Source organism: Phoca vitulina, unplaced genomic scaffold, assembly GCF_004348235.1.
Source record: "Phoca vitulina isolate PV1807 unplaced genomic scaffold, GSC_HSeal_1.0 scaffold6, whole genome shotgun sequence".
In the NCBI taxonomy this organism is placed as follows: Eukaryota; Metazoa; Chordata; class Mammalia; order Carnivora; family Phocidae; genus Phoca; species Phoca vitulina.
In genome coordinates this window covers 18,349,325-18,367,356 of record NW_022589709.1, presented here as the reverse complement: position 1 = coordinate 18,367,356, position 18,032 = coordinate 18,349,325, and positions in this window count along the sequence as shown.

The following is an 18,032-nucleotide window of genomic DNA, read 5'->3' as shown; positions in this document are numbered from 1 at the left end:
TTTTTTTTTTTTTTAAGATCCACATTTCTTTCTTTCTTTCTTTCTTTCTTTATTTTTTTTAATTTTTTTTATTGTTATGTTAATCCCCATACATTACATCATTAGTTTTAGATATAGTGTTCCATGATTCATTGTTTGTGCATAACACCCAGTGCTCCACGCAGAACGTGCCCTCCTCAATACCCATCACCAGGCTAACCCATCCTCCCAACCCCCTCCCCTCTAGAACCCTCAGTTTGTTTTTCAGAGTCCATTGTCTCTCATGGTTCTTCTCCCCCTCCGATTTCCCCCCCTTCATTCTTCCCCTCCTGCTACATTCTTCTTCTTCTTTTTTTCTTTCTTAACATATATTGCATTATTTGTTTCAGAGGTACAGATCTGAGATTCAACAGTCTTGCACAATTCACAGCGCTTACCAGAACACATACCCTCCCCAGTGTCCATCACCCAGTCACCCCATCCCTCCCACCCCACCCCCCACTCCAGCAACCCTCAGTTTGTTTCCTGAGATTAAGAATTCCTCATATCAGTGAGGTCATATGATACATGTCTTTCTCTGTTTGACTTATTTCGCTCAGCATAATACCCTCCAGTTCCATCCACGTCGTTGCAAATGGCAAGATCTTATTCCTTTTGATGGCTGCATAATATTCCATTGTATATATATACCACATCTTCTTTATCCATTCTTCTGTTGATGGACATCGGGATACAGTTTCTTCTAACAGACCAAAATATACCCTAAATCTCTAGTGTATGGCTTTGTTCTAGTCTCCTGCCTGATCATATTCTCTCCCCCCGCCTTTTTTTTAATTCCTCTTCTTTCTTTTTTCAACCAACTTCTTATCTTATCAATTTCTTTTATAAAATCTTTTATAATTTTCATCTGTACAGTCATATTCCATCCCTTTATTGTATTTACCCTTATTTTTGTACCTATATAGGTTTTTCTTTCTTTAAATTTTTGGGAGGCACTTTCTTCTAACAGACCAAAATAGGCCCAAAATCTAGCATGTGGCACTGATCTATGCACCAGCCTGATCATATTTGATCATATTCTTTTTTTTTTTAAATCTTTTTTTTTTCCTTTTTTCTTTCTTTTCTCCCAGTTTCAGGTCTCTTCTGATTTGTTTAGAGTATATTTTCTGGGGACATTGTTACCCTGTTAGCATTTTGTTCTCTCATTCATCTATTCTCCTCTGGGCAAAATGACAAGATGGAAAAAACCACCTCAAAAAAAAGAACAAGAGGCAGTACCAACTGCCAGGGACCTAATCAATATGGACATTAGTAAGATGTCGGAACTAGAGTTCAGAATGACTATTTTAAAGCTACTAGCTGGGCTGGAAAAAAGCATGGAAGATATTAGAGAAACCCTTTCTGGAGAAATAAAAGAACTAAAATCTAACCAAGTTGAAATCAAAAAGGCTATTAATGAGGTGCAATAAAAAATGGAGGCTCTAACTGCTAGGATAAATGAGGCAGAAGAAAGAATCAGTGAGATAGAAGACCAAATGATGGAAAATAAAGAAGCTGAGAAAAAGAGAGATAAACAACTACTGGATCACGAGGGCAGAATTCGAGAGATAAGCGATACCATAAGACAAAACAACATTAGAATAATCGGATCCCAGAAGAAGAAGAAAGAGAGAGAGGGGCAGAAGGTATATTGGAGCAAATTATAGCAGAGAACTTCCCTAATTTGGGGAAGGAAACAGGCATCAAAATCCAGGACGCACAGAGAACCCCTCTCAAAATCAATAAAAATAGGTCAACACCCCGACATCTAATAGTAAAACTTACGAGTCTCAGAAACAAAGAGAAAATCCTGAAAACAGCTCGGGAGAAGAGATCTGTAACCTACAATGGTAGAAACATTAGATTGACAACAGACCTATCCACAGAGACCTGGCAGGCCAGAAAGGACTGGCAGCATATATTCAGAGCACTAAATGAGAAAAATATGCAGCCAAGAATACTATATCCAGCTAGGCTGTCATTGAAAAGAGAAGGAGAGATAAAAAGCTTCCAGGACAAACAAAGACTAAAGGAATTTGCAAACACGAAACCAGTCCTACAAGAAATATTGAAAGAGGTCCTCTAAGCAAAGAGAGAGCCTAAAAGTAACATAGACCAGAAAGGAACACAGACAATATACAGTAACAGTCACCTTACAGGCAATACAATGGCACTAAATTTCTATCTTTCAATAGTTACCCTGAATGTAAATAGGCTAAATCCCCCAGTCAGAAGACACAGGGTATCAGATTGGATAAAAAAACAAGACTCATCGATATGCTGTCTGGAAGAGACTCATTTTAGACCTAAAGACATCTCCAGATTGAAAGTGAGGGGGTGGAAAACAATGTACCATGTTAATGGACACCAAAAGAGAGCTGGGGTGGCAATCCTTATATCAGACAAATTAGATTTTAAACCAAAGACTATAATAAGAGATGAGGAAGGACACTATATCCTACTTAAAGGGTCTATCCAACAAGAAGATCTAACAATTGTAAATATCTATGCCCCTAACATGGGAGCAGGCAATTATATAAGCCAATTAATAACAAAAACAAAGAAACACACCGACAACAATACAATAATAGTGGGGGACTTTAACACCCCCCTCACTGAAATGGACAGATCATCTAAGCAAAAGATCAACAAGGAAATAAAGACTTCAAATGACACACTGGACCAAATGGACTTCACAGATATACTCAGAACATTCCATCCCATTCTTCTCTAGTGCCCATGGAACATTCCCCAGAATAGATCACATCCTAGGTCACAAATCAGGTCTCAACCGGTACCAAAAGACTGGGATCATTCCCTGCATATTTTCAGACCACAATGTTTTGAAACTAGAACCCAATCACCAGAGGAAAGTCGGAAAGAACTCAAATACATGGAGGCTAAAGAGCATCCTACTAAAGAATGAATGGGTCAGCCAGGAAATTAAAGAAGAATTAAAAAAAATTCATGGAAACAAATGAAAATGAAAACACAACTGTTCAAAATCTTTGGGATGCCGCAAAGGCAGTCCTAAGAGGAAAGTATATAGCAATACAAGGCTTTCTCAAGAAACAAGAAAGGTCTCAAATACACAACCTAACCCTACACCTAAAGGAGCTGGAGAAAGAACAGCAAATAAAGCCTAAATCCAGCAGGAGAAGAGAAATAATAAAGATCAGAGCAGAAATCAATGAAATAGAAACCAAAAGAACAGTAGAACAGATCAATGAAACTAGGAGCTGGTTCTTTGAAAGAATTAATAAGATTGATAGACCCCTGGCCAGACTTATCAAAAAGAAAAGAGAAATGACCAAAAGAAATAAAATCATGAATGAAAGAGGAGAGATCACAACCAACACCAAAGAAATACAAACAATTATAAGAACATAGTATGAGCAACTCTATGCCAGCAAATTAGATAACCTGGAAGAAATGGATGCATTCCTAGAGATGTATCAACTACCAAAACTGAACCAGGAAGAAACAGAAAACCTGAACAGACCTATAACCACTAAGGAAATTGAAGCAGTCATCAAAAATCTCCCAACAAACAAAAGCCCAGGGCCAGATGGCTTCCCAGGGGAATTCTACCGAACATTTAAAGAATTAATACCTATTCTTCTGAAACTGTTCCAAAAAATAGAAATGGAAGAGAAACTTCCAAACTCATTTTATGAGGCCACCATTACCTTGATCCCCAAACCAGACAAAGACCCCATCAAAAAGGAGAATTACAGACCAATATCCTTGATGAACATGGATGCAAAAATTCTCACCAAAATACTAGCCAACAGTACATTAAAAGGATTATTCACCATGACCAAGTGGGATTTATCCCTGGGCTGCAAGGTTGGTTCAACATCCGCAAATCAATCAATGTGATACAATACATTAAAAAAGGAAGAACCAGAACCATATGATCCTCTCAATAGATGCAGAAAAAGCATTTGACAAAGTACAGCATCCTTTCTTGATCAAAACTCTTCATAGTATAGGGATAGAGCATACATACCTCAATATGATAAAAGCCATCTATGAAAAACCTACAGCGAATATCATTTTCAATGGGGAAAAGCTGAGAGCTTTCCCCCTAAGGTCAGGAACATGGCAGGGATGTCCACTATCACCACTGCTATTCAATATAGTACTAGAAGTCCTAGCCACAGCAATCAGACACACACACAAAAAAAAAAAAAAGAAAGAAAGAAAAGGCGTCCGAATTGGCAAAGAAGTCAAACTCTCACTCTTTGCAGATGATATGATACTTTATGTGGAAAACCCAAAAGACTCCACCCCAAAACTGCTAGAACTCATATAGGAATTCAGTGAAGTGGCAGGATATAAAATCAATGCACAGAAATCAGTGACATTCTTATACACAAACAAGAAGACAGAAGAAAGAAAAATTAAGGAGTCGATCCCATTTTCAATTGCACCCAAAACCATAAGATACCTAGGAATAAATCTAACCAAAGAGGCAAAGAATCTGTACTCAGAAAACTATAAAATATTCATGAAAGAAATTGAGGAAGACACAAAGAAATGGAAAAACGTTCCATGCTCATGGATTGGAAGAACAAATATTGTGAAGATGTCAATGCTACCTAGAGCAATCTACACATTTAATCCAATCCCTATCAAAATACCATCCACTTTTTTCAAAGAAATGGAACAAATAATCCTAAAATTTGTATGGAACCAGAAAAGACCCTGAGTAGCCAGTGGAATGTTGAAAAAGAAAAGCAAAGCTGGTGGCATCACAATTCCTGACTTCCAGCTCTATTACAAAGCTGTAATCATCAAGACAGTATGGTACTGGTACAGAAACCGACACATAGATCAATGGAACAGAATAGAGAGCCCAGAAATGGACCCTCAATTCTACGGTCAACTAATCTTCAACAAAGTAAGAAAGAATGTCCAATGGAAAAAAGATAGTCTCTTCAACAAATAGTGTTGGGAAAATTGTACAGCCATGTGCAGAATAATGAAACTGGACCATTTCCTTACACCACACACAAAAATAGACTCAAAATGGTTCAAAGACCTAAATGTGAGACAGGAGTCCATCAAAATCCTAAAGGAGAACATAGGCAGCAACCTCTTCGACCTCAGCCACAGCAACTTCTCCCTAGACACATCGCCAAAGGCAAGGGAAGCAAGGGCAAAAATGAACTATTGGGACCTCATCAAGATAAAAAGCTTTTGCACAGCAAAAGAAACAGTCAACAAAACCAAAAGACAACCGACAGAATGGGAGAAGATATTTGCAAATGACATATCAGATAAAGGGCTAGTATCCAAAATCTATAAAGAACTTATCAAACTCAACACCCAAAGAACAAATGATCCAATCAAGAAATGGGCAGAGGACATGAACAGACATTTTTCCAAAGAAGACATCCAAATGGCCAACAGACACATGAAAAAGTGCTCAACGTCACTCAGCATCAGGGAAATCCAAATCAAAACCTCAATGAGATACCACCTCACACCAGTCAGAATGGCTAAAATTAACAAGTTAGGAAACGACAGATGTTGGCATGGATGCGGAGAAAGGGGAACCCTCCTATGCCGTTGGTGGGAATGCAAGCTGGTGCAACCACTCTGGAAAACAGTATGGAGGTTCCTCAAAAAGTTGAAATAGAGCTACCATATGACCCAGCAATTGCACTACTGGGTATTTACCCCAAAGATACAAATGTAGGGATCCGAAGGGGTACGTGCACCCTGATGTTTATAGCAGCAATGTCCACAATAGCCAAACCATGGAAAGAGCCAAGACGTCCATCAGCAGATGAATGGATAAAGAAGATGTGAGATATATATATATATATATATATATATATATATATATATATATACACAATGGTATATTATGCAGCCATCAAAAGGAATGAAATCTTGCCATTTGCAACGACGTGGATGGAACTGGAGGGTATTATGCTGAGCGAAATAAGTCAAACAGAGAAAGACATGTATCATATGACCTCACTGTTATGAGGAATTCTTAATCTCAGGAAACAAACTGACAGTTGCTGGAGTGGTGGGGGGTGGGAGGGATGGGGTGGCTGGGTGATAGACATTGGGGAGGGTATGTGCTATGGTGAGTGCTGTGAATTGTGTAAGACTGATGAATCACAGACCTGTACCTCTGAAACAAATAATACATTATATGCTAAAAAAAAAAAAAAAAGATGATAGGAAGGGAAAAATGAAGGGGAGGAAATCGGAGGGGGAGACGAACCATGAGTGACTATGGACTCTGGGAAACAAACTGAGGGTTCTAGAGGGGAGGGGGGTGGGGGGATGGCTTAGCCTGGTGATGGGTATTAAAGAGGGCACGTACTGAATGGAGCACTGGGTGTTATACGCTAACAATGAATCATGGAACACTACATCAAAACCTAATGATAGAATGTATGGTGATTAACATAACATAATAAAAAAAACCCCAAACAAACAAACAAAAAAACTAATGATGTATTGTATGCTAACATAACATAATAAAATAAAATTAAATTAAAAAAAGAATATAGACAACTATATTATATTATAATCATTAAACTTGCTAAGAGATTAGATCTTCATTATTCCTAACACACAAATAATTATTATGTGACCTGATTAGAGGTGCTAACTATCACTGAAAGGGCAATCATATTACAATATATAAACATACCAACTCAGCATGTTGTACACCTTAAATTGATACAATGTTATCTGTCACTATATTTCACTTTTTTTGTTGTGTTGGGTTGGCCACCGTACAGTACATCATTAGTTTTTGATGTAGTGTTCAGTGATTCATTAGTTGCGTATATTTCAATAAAAAAGAACTTGTTAAGAAAAAAAAAAGAAAGAAAGAAATTCTATACCCTTGACTCCAAAATCTGAGGTTCAACCACTCTGTAACACTGCCACTGACACCAGCATGATGAGGACAGATGACTAGGCGAAGGGGTGTCTTGGTGGCTTGGGTCAAGGGGAGATGTGGGAATGTCATGTCCAATGGGCCCTTGTGAACATGCAAATATTGTGTGGAGTGCATTGGGGTCTGCCCTGGGATGCCAGAAATCTTGGGTTAAAAATGACAATAAAAATATCAATATGTTTGGTGTGATGGTGTTTTCTGGGGAAGCTGGTGAGGCACCTGAGTTTGTGCAGGAATTGGTGGGGAGCGAGCCAGCCTGGGAGGACTAGGGAGTCAGCAGCTACCTGGGTAACAGGAATGGTGCCAAATGAGGGTGAAAAGGGTGCCCTTCGATCCCATTGTACCACCTAACGTGCCCTTAAATCTCTTTATTAACCGGGGCTTTGCAAATGGTTTGCTTCCTTAGAGAAGCCTCCCCTGACTAGTTTAAGCTCAGTAGAAAATTCATGACATTTGGGATTTGAATTCCATTTAAGTGTTGCCAAGAGGAAGGTAAAAAACACACACAGAGCTCAGAGCAGCCCTTCAACTTCTACAGCGTCAAAGCATTTTAAAAAGATCTCTAAAGAGACTCTGGGGGGTTTTGCAAATTTCTCTTACAAAATAGCATTTTTGCAAGAAATAAAGAGTATCAGCAATGCATGCATTAAAATCCTCTTGAAATCCAGATGGATTTTAAGATTGAGGGTGAGCAATTGCTTTCCTAAAAGCCAGTGAAGTTGACCATGGAAGGATTTTCTTTTCTCGGGGGGCGGGCAGCAGTGGGCTGGAAAGGGCATTTCTATAGGAAGTCTAAGTATCCATTCAAAAAGTTTTTAAAAATCATGATATAATAGACTTTAGAAAGCCCTGCAAATTAGTTTAAACTTTTTGTTTAAATTATTGTTTGTTTCCATGAAATTTTAGTAGATGGTCTCGTACATGATTCCAAAGTTCTGCCAAGACATGTCTTGCAACTGTAAGTCAAAGTCTGCTCTTTCTGATCATTTTATAATAAAACTATGCCAGATAATCGGCTGTTGACATTGTGAACAGCCCCTTCTGGTCTATTTGTTTACCAGGGCACGTCCTCACACAATGGCCTGCCAATCTCCGGAATGGGGATGACATGTAATTGGTGTCCTACATAGGTCTGAAATACCGAGACGTCTCTTCCAGGATCAGTCTTGTTGACTCCTCACTCCGGGCTCTGAAGGCCCAGGAGACATCCCTGAGAGGGGCTGCAGAAGAGTTGCCCCACATGCTTGAGGATAAAGATGTTCCCTTCTCTCACAGCCCCGCCTACCACCACCTCCACCTGCCAGAGGCTGCAGGGCCCTACACCTGCGATCCTGCCAAGCGAGCGCGCAGGGGGGCATGCGTTAGGCCATGACTCAGTCAAGCTCTTCTGATTATGTCTGCGGAGAGGAGAGGTTGGTTTGGGAAGTAGGCATTCAATGAACATTTATCGAACCCTGCTTCAGTTGCCTTCGTTTCGATGTTTTATTTAATCCTCTTAAAAGCTCGGAGCAATGTGAGTTATTCCCAATTTAGAGTTGAGGAAATTGGGGTTCCAAGAGAATGACCTCTTGTCTGAGACTCCTGGGACTTTAGACCCCAAGGTTCAATAATGCCTGGCTGCAAGGCTGCCACTCAGGGTCAATGTTGGTGGGGATCATATAGATACAGTCCTTGAAGACAGAGACACACAATCAGCATCTGGGTGTGTTGGTGCGCCAAAGAAAGCGCTTACTCAGTGCTCTGTGCCAGGAACTGTCCCAAGTGCTTCCCATGTGATAACTCATGTAATCTTCGGAATAACCCAACGCCTCGCTCCCGTTTTACAGATGAGGAAACTCACAGCACAGGAAGACTGAGCGACTTGTCTAAGGTCACAGAGCTAGGAAAGGGTGGAGCTAGGATTCGAACCCAGGTACTAAGGTTCTGGATGCTTCCTCCCATCATTCTGTTAGGAAAAAATTTAACACATACTGGAAATTTGAAAGACGTTTACAGTAAGCATGTGTGTGCCTACCCCCCAGATTCTGCAATTGTTAGCATTTTCCTACGTTTATTTTACTACGTATCTATCCATCTACCTACCCATCAATCCACCTCATTTTTGATGCATTTCAAAGTAAGTTGAAGAAATCTGTACACTTCACCCCTAAAAGCTTCAGCTTGGGCAGCATAGAGTTCAAAATTTACTTACGTTTTGTTGATAAAATTTACATAAAGAGAAGTGCACAAATCTTCATTGTACCATTCAACGAAATTCAACAAATGTATACACCTGTGTTACCCAAAACTTACCGAGATTTAGAACATTTCCATCACTCCAGATAGTTCCCTCGTGTGCCTTCTCAGGCAATACCCACCCCACTGTCTCCAGGAAATCACCCTTCTGACTTTTTCCCATTGTAGGTATGTTTTCCCTTTTCCAGAGCTTTACATCAATGAAATCTTACAGTATGTTTCTCTTTTGCGGCTGGCTTCTTTCCCTTGGCATATTGTTTTCCAGATTTGTCCATATTGTTGCATGTATCGGTAGCTTGTTCCTTTCTATTGCTGAGGAGTATCCCACTGTGTGAATATACCACAGTTTGTTTATTCATTCTCTTGTTTACGGACACCTGGGCTGTTCCCCAAACCGCCCCCCTCTTTCGGCTATTTTCAATAGGGATGCTATGAACAATCATGTGTTAGTCTTTCTGTGGACACAGGCTTTCCTTTCTTTGGGTTAATACTTGGGATGGGTCAAAGGGTAGATTTATGCTGAGTTTTATAAGAAGCTGCTAGACAGCTTTCCAAAGTGGTCGCATACTTTACATTCCCACCAGCGGCGTGTGACAGTTCCCATTTGGATGCTAAATGGCTAAGCAATCTGCTCTGCCACCCTCCCAAGGCCGAGGCCAATAAACATTTGCAGTTGAATGAGTTCCTAAAGGTCAGAAAGAATGGATTTGGCAGCCGCAGAGATGACACCTGCTGGGCCCGGGTGGGGGTGGTGAGAGTCCGTTTGCAACTCTTCAACCTTTCCAACCCAAATCTCTGGCTTGCACCAACAATGACGGCAGAGCCCGCGTGTGCAGCACGCCTGTGGGACACCAGGCACTCTGGTAAGCCCTTTAGATATACAAAGATAGGACTGTTCCATGACCCTTCAGCCTTGGAGTTAGGAGCTATATTTATCCTATTTTATAGGTCAGGAAACTGAGGCTCGGAGGGGTGAGGGATTCACCCTCTGGCACTCACAAAGGCAAAGCCAAGATTTGATCCTGCTTTAGAATGACTTCAAAGTCTGAACAATTTCTACTGCATTTTAACATCTTCCGCTGCAAAAGGCGACAGATTTGGAGAATTCAGGGATGGGTCCCAAAGGGCCCTGATTCCAAGTCTGCAACAAACAGCTACCTTAGGACCAGAGTGATGGGTCCAAATCTCCTTGGTACACCTGCTGCTAAGTTTCCGTCTTTTTTTTTTTTTTAAGATTTTATTTATTTATTTGACAGAGAGAGAGAGAGAGAGCACAAGTAGGGTAAGCGGCAGAGGGAAAGGGAGAAGCAGGCTCCCCGCCGTGCAGGGAGCCTGATGGGGAGCTCAATCCCAGGACCCCGGGATCATGACCTGAGCCAAAGGCAGAGGCTCAAAAGACTGAGCACCCAGGTGTCCCTAAAGGGAACTTAGAGCAACTGCAGTTGGAGACACAGAAAATGTTGTGCAATTAGTAATTAATTCTGCGGTGAGTAACTGAGGCTCTGATACAAAGAAGTGGCCATCACAGGACAGACAGGAGAGGGAACCAAGAAGAAAAACCCCAGCATGGGGCATAAAGAAGAGGACAGTCGTGTCTTTAAAGGCAAAACCTGGAAACTAAAGCTCTCTTCAAGGGGCTGGTTAAAAATAAAATGAAGGTGACCGCCTTTCCTCAGCTGCTGCTGAGGGGCTCAGTGATGTAGGAAAGACATTAGGGTTTGAAGCCGAGGGCCAAGGAAGAATTCTTGAGACGTCTTTGGTGCAAACAAGTGATTTTATTAAAGCACGGGGACAGGACCCACGGGCAGAAAGAGCCGCATGGGGCTCATGAGGAGTGGCCCATTGTATACTTTCAAGTTGGAAGTTGGGAAGGGGTTAGGGATAGCGTAAGTCTCTAAGGAATTTTGGAAGCAAGGTTTCCAGGACCTTGAGGGGGCTAGCTATTGTTGGGAGAAGGTCATTTATTACCATCTAATAAAACCGTAGTCATGAGATCCTTCAGATGTATATCAGTGGGCCATATGCTTGGGGGGATGATTGCCAACACGTATCTTGGAGGGTTTAGAGATAAAGGAAGTTTCCAAAGGAATTCTTATACCTTAAAGTAGACTTACAGGATCCTTGGGGGGGGAGGGGTGGGGTCAGGCTAGGAGTGCCTTTTGCCCTTAGCAAAGTATTAACATCGAGGCAGTTGAGTCCTTAGAGGAATGTCACTCTGCCTCTTTCAAGGACTTATCAGTGGGCTGCTGGTAGTAAGGACATTTAATAATTTCTCTGTTGCCTTTGTTTCCCACACCATAGGTAGTAAGGACATTTAACAATTTTTCTTCTTCATTTCCCACATCACTCGGTCCTTGCAGTCCTTCCGAGGAAGCTAAGGCCGAGTTGGGGTGATGCCCTTACTTCGTCCAGGGCCTAGGACCCTGTGAGGCCGCGCCCGCTCAGCACCTGCCCGCACCCATGGTCTCTGTCTCAGAGCTCCCCTGCATCTACTTGGCCCTCATCCCTGCAGGAGGAGAAGATCACCGCCCTCCTTCAAGCGCGGGTGTAAATGTTGAACCTTTCTGGCAGGGCTTGTTTGCAAAGGCCCTGGCCAATGTCCACATCGGGAGCCTCATGTGCAAGGTAGGGCTCGAGGTCCTGTTCCCTCCACCACTGCTGCCCCAGCCCGGGTGGGGGTGGGTGGGGAGGGGTGCGGCGGGGGGAGAAGAAGGTGGAAGCAAAGAAAGAATCAGAGGAGTCTGATGAGGACTCACGCTTTGGTCTTTTTGACTCAGCCTCTTCTGTAACCTGTTCAATACAAAGCTGAACTCTTAAAAATAAAATAAAATGAAGTTGCCTCTATGCCCTATAAGTCTATGTAGCCATGAAAAAGAATGAGACCTATTTCCGTAAGCTCCTATGAGACACTACCCAGGATATATTTTAAACGAACAGACACACACGAGTTCAAGTATTGCATGTGGAGTTATGAGCTGATTTGTGTTCAAAAGACTTCTTTTATGCTTATATAGCACTTTTCTGGAAAGATACACCAAACACTAGTAACGGTGGTTACCTCTGGAGGGTAAAAATGAGAGGTGGGGGGGGGGAGGGTTTTCCTTTGTTATGCTATTCTGAGCTCCACATTTTTTTTTTAAACACTGGCCACATGTAGAAACAACTACAGAAGTTTGCCTGCAGAGAACTTGAGGCCGAGGCCCAGAGGCGGGGCCACCCTCCCCCCTAGCTCCAGCTACCTTGGAGCTCTGCTCGCTTGGCGCTCTCTGCCACATTCAACTCAGGGTTGCCTACTTGCGGGGCTGAGGCCCGCACCCCCATGCGAGGCACAAGACTGCCAGGCTGGACCCGTGCGCCGCAGCAGCCCTGGCTGCATGTGGTTTACTGTCCGCCGAGCGCGCCTGCGCTGAAGCTACCTAGGTGCCGGCAACCCTGGTCTTCGAGGACATTCGCGGCGGCCTCTGGTGTGGGGCACTGGGTAGAGAAGCTCCCTCTGCCTGGGGCAGTTGGTCCCTGCCCCACTTCCGGTGCACAGGGGACTTGTTCAGTGATAGTCTCCTCTCCTGCCACCTTCTGCCCCTCCAGAGGGGTATGCCTAAAAAGCAGAGCTAGTATCATCACTGCAGCTAAAAACCTTCTATGGCTCCCATGGCCTCCAGGAATCCATACTGTTTATTCGAGCATTTTAAAAAATGCTCCTTCCCGGGCATCCCCTGAGATTTTAATCCTTTAGGGCTGGGAGTGGGAATCAGAACTGCATTCTGCAAGTGCTGCGACTTGATTCTGAAATGAGCGTTCCTGAGACCACATAGAAGAAAATGTTGACTCACAGGAAAATGCCAGAACTTTTCTGCAGGGTGTTTGGCCCTGTCTGATCTCTAAGCCACTTTTCTGTCTAGTCATCCCCATCCACTCTCCGTACTCCAATCGCATGGAATCCCTTGCCTATCCTCACACGGGCTGCTTTCTCCGCACCTGCCCCCCACCCCCGCCCCGTCCTGTCCCTGCCTAGGCACAGGATGGCTCTCGGCCCAGAATGCCCATCCCTGTGTGCACTTCCTGGAAAGGGCCCTGTCCTCCCACAGCCCCCGTGGAGCCTCGCTGCCTCTCTGGCCACACGGATTTCCCCGATTCCCACTGACCCCTTCAGCCCTTCTCCTGTGCCTGGGGCCACCTGCACCTGCGGATGGCCCCCTGGGCCGTGAGGCTCTTCCAAAGGAGGCAGCATCTGCCGTGTCTCTGCATCCCCAGGGGTTTGCCTCCACAAAGGTGTGCGGAAGGGAGGGTGGAGGAGAGATGGGAAGGGGAGTGGGGCTGGCAAGCTTCAGCTTCAATGGGCCTCCGGCCCCCGAAGGGTAGAGAAAAGGGAGGGAGACAGAGGCAAAGAGCTGGAGACAAGTCAGGATCTGGAATTAGATTTCCAGGGGCACGAAAGGAAGCAGGTCCCGCCAGACTGCGGCTTCTCTCCAGGCCTGGCTGCAGGCACGGAGACCACAGTTGTGGCCTCAGAGAGGCTCCGAGGGGGGCTGGGCACAGGCTTTCCTAGGACCCCCAGCCTGTCATCTCACAGCCTCCTCTCTCCTGGTTCCCCACCCCCTTCTGCGTGCCCGGCCTTTGCCCGAGATCAGGCTGTCTTGGCCAGGAGGTGAGGCACCTGGGTTTGTAAAGAAACATCTCTCAGCACGAGCTGACAACACGCCTAGGGAAGACGACAGACCTCCCACTTGCAGAGTTTTTACCAAACCTTTAAAGGTTGCAGCCTTCCACCCTGCAATCATCCCACAAAAGCTGTCAGGAGCATCACTGAAAATGAAAACCTGCAATGAGCAAAGTTCAGGAGAAGGCTGCCAATCGGCGGTGTGTGTGGCAGGGGGGTGGGGTGGGGCTGGCTCCTGATGCTCAAGTTCCTCCACCAGCAAGTTGCTCCACGAGGCAGCCCCCTCACCCTCCGAGGCGTGTAGTTCTCCCCCTGGCTCCCGAGGGGCGCCCTGCAGGATTGGAAAGACCTTGGGTGTTGGTGAGAGGTAGTTCTACTTCAAATTGCAGCTCTGCAGTGAGCGGCTCTTCCAAGTCATGTCAACCTTCCGAGCCCAGTTTCCTCGTGTGTAAACTGGGGACATCACTAACCCCTCAGACTTGTTGATAGAGTTGTACGTGGTGTCGAAGGTGAGGATCCCGCCGCGGGGCCTGGTACGTATGAGACAGTCAACAGAGGATGGGTCCCTTCTCGCCTCTGCCTGACGTCCGTCTGTCTGTCCATCATCTCCTCAGTTAGGCAAGGCCTCCACAGCAGTGGGGTTGGGAACACGCCCGCCACAGCCGGCCCAGCTACCGTTTCGAATCCCGCCTCTGCCACTTCTTAGCTGTGCTGTCTCCGGCAAGTTCTCTCTCCTCTCTGTGCCTCTGTTTCTTCATCTGCAAAATGGTAATAATAGTACCTCATGCTTAGGTGTTACTGCGAGGCTTAAATGGGATATGACATAAAAAGTGCTTGAGAAAACGCCTGGCACATAGTAAATTCTGAAAAAATCTCAGCAATTACTCTAAGTATTTATCCAGTCGACATGTAGTGAGCGCTTACGGTGAGCCCGCTGGGGATTGCCAAGGAGCCTACAATTAGCCGGAAAACTTGTGCACAGGCCCCCAGATAGTCTCGTCTGAAAGGACTGTCTTCCAGTGATTTTTGTTAGCTCACCCCAGCAAAACATGAGTGCATTCTAACGTTAACCTGACTTAGCCATAATGGAATGCAGTATAGTTAAGTGGGAAAAGCAAGGCTTTGCAGACAAATAGACCCCAATTCACATGCCAAGCTGTGTGACATTAGACAGGTGGCTTTACCTCTCTGAACCTTGGTTTCCTTCTCTGTAAATGGGGATATCGATGCCTACCCCTGAGGGCTTGTTGAGGATGTTACAGAAGAATGGCTGACCCAATACACATTAGCCTCCTTTCTCTTGTTCGCCAAGCTTTTTAATAATCATTAAAAAGCAGATTGCCTAACCAGAGAGGGCTGGCTAGTTCAGGAGGAATGCTGTTTCAGAAAGTTGAGGAAAGCTCTTCCTGAGTCATGGCTGTGGAAACTTCTTGGCACAGCTCCCTAGCTTCCCTCTGTCCTTCAACTGCTGCACTGCCTTCTCAGTTCTGACTCACTAGCAGCTTCCATGGCTTTCTCTTTCCCCACAGGAGTGGGTGGTTGTTTTGGCTCTAATTTCAGTATCTCATTATCCTGGGGCACAGTCACTCAGTCACACGGTGTCAGACCCAAAACCATCCAGACACTTTCCACCCTCACAAGCAGAACCCTTAGCTTCAGTGAATCAGAGACCACCGCGCCCCCCCCCCCCCCCCCCCAACAACCGCAGGTCCTCCGGGGCTGGAAGGGGCAGAGTGCAAACAGAGGACGACGAAGAGCCTTGTCGTGGTACTACGTGCCAGAAACCGCGGGCCCCCAGCCCTGATTAATTCTTAGAACGAGCCACGATGCAGGCAATATCATCCCTATTTGGTAAGTGTGGGACCCCAGACCCAAAAAGATGACCCCGCTTATCCACAACAGGGATCTGAATCCAGGTCCTTTAAAGAAATTCATATTTTTAACCATTGTGTGATACAGCCTCTCCCTGTGCTGACCCGGCTCTGAGGCCACGGTTCTGCTGGTGGCTGTCATCAGCCCGTCCCTGCCAGCCTGTCACCGGGCAGGTCAGGTGGAGAACACAGCGCACGTGTGCAGTGGTGAGAGTTCCGGTCCCAGGAAAGCCCCGGCACCATGAGCCTGGTACCTCCAACTGCTTCTCACCCCGCAGGAAGCTGCAGCAGCATGAAAAGGAAAAGAAGGCAGAAAGAAACAGTTATAAAGGCGCCAACCAAAACGAAGCTTCTGGGACCCTCTGCTTGGGAGCCGGATGGAAGGCCCCCTGTCCTCTGGTCATCTGAGCCCACACAAGGGGAACACCTGACATCCTGACCGCTGAAGGCGGAAGGCAGGAAGGAGGGAAGGCGAGAGAAAGGGGACAAGGGAAATGAGGGTGACAACAGGGGAGTGGTTGTCCTTTGGGGGCTCGATTAAGGACACAGCCTCGGTTTCCTGATCTCTAGGTGGGCTCTGAGTCTAGGGCTGCCTCACTGCAAAACCGACCCTCCTCACACAACAAGCTCCTAGCCGCCTCCCGAGACAAGACGGAGCGCTGGGCACGGGGGAACGGGTTCGTTAATCGCCATTTCATGGAAGAAAAAAGGAGGCTTGGTAAAATTAAATATTTAGGCCAAAGACCCAAGGCTGGCAAATCCCAGAGCCTGAGATCCAGGCAGGAGGCTTTTTCGGTGCCCGTGACCCTTCCCGCAGCCCCATGCCTGCTCTCGGTGGAGAAACGTCAGCAAGGCCTGTCTGCCGTCTCAGTCCGGGGACCCCTTCTCTGTCCCCACGCAAAGGAACGCCCTGAGTTGGGCACGAAACGTCTCCAGAGTTTTCTACTGAGGGTGGTCAATTTGGCGAGCAAGACAGGAACAGAACCAACCTGTGGGCTAACATGGGAGTCTAATTTGTTCTCTAGAGTCTCGAACATTTCGAGAGAGGCATGAACTACAGACCGATTGTGAAAGTTGCGCTGCGGGTAGATTTTTTTTTTCTCAGTGCAGTTTCCTCTCCTTTTTCAGGCTCGCTTTTTCCTCTAGCTGGGCCGAGAAGAGAGAAAGTGGGACTTGCAGGGCCCGTGTCTGCTCCCCGGCCTCCTCCCCGCCACGTTCCCTCTGCCCTGCGATGGTCACACGGGAAGAAAATGCGCTGCGTGGCCTGCTCTTTGTCCACACTCCATTTCGTGTGCACAGTAAGCCTATTTGTTCAAAGGCCTTGGAAATACAAAAATCCAATTCCCAACCAGATTTGTGGGGGAGAGAAATATGATACTAAAGAGCCCCTTTCCTCTCTGTTTTTTAATGGAAACAAGGGCGGTGGTATCAACTAAATAATGAAAGTACCTGGCTTGGCTTCATATCCCTTGCTGGGTATTGCCAGCGCTTTTCTGGGGACACACAGTGGTTTTTACTTTTAAATCCCTCAAGCAAAGCTTGTAAATATTTTTTTTTATAGTTGTCTCATCTGCTTAGGATCCGAAGATTGGTTTTTCTTGCCAAAAGCTAGAAAAGGCATAGTTTTGCTTTAAATCTGAGAAATGGGCTTTCTTCTCCTAAGTCATCTGAGCAGTGTTTCCCTCCACCTTCTCCAGTGTTGCTGGGGGGTGGGTGTGCATAAAGCCCCCTCCTTGTCTCTCTGGAAAACGTTCATGAAAATCTACCAAGCTCATCACTGGGTTATGGAGTTGGCTCTGTGTTTGGGGAGTGCTGAGTCCTCCTTCCAGGTAGTGTGGGGTCAGAGCAGATGCTACCCACAGCGACCTAGCCACCTGGGGGCCACATGGGTAAACAGTGTTCTCTGATGGAAATGTTTCCCACATTTGTTGCCGTTGCAGTCAGAGAATTTGGGATTGTAGAGCTCAATACTTTTGCATTTTGAGGGACCTTAGAGATAAGCTGGCCCACATACTCCCATTTTACAGGTGAGAAGATTGAGGCTGACAGGTGGAGTGGCCTTCACTTGGCCACCCAGTTAGTTAGCAACAGAGCCGAGACTCAGACCTTGACCTTTTCCTGACCACTTGCTTCTTTTTGTATAGCTCGGAGCTAACCCCTAGTTCAAAAGCCCTATGATATAGTCAAAGTAGTCTTCTAGAACCCAAAATTGAAACAAAAAGGAAGGAAGGAGGGAAGGAGGGGGGGAAGAAGAAAGGGAGGGAGGGAAAAGGGAGGGAGGGAGGGAAGAAAGGTAGGGAGGGAGGGAGGGAAGAAA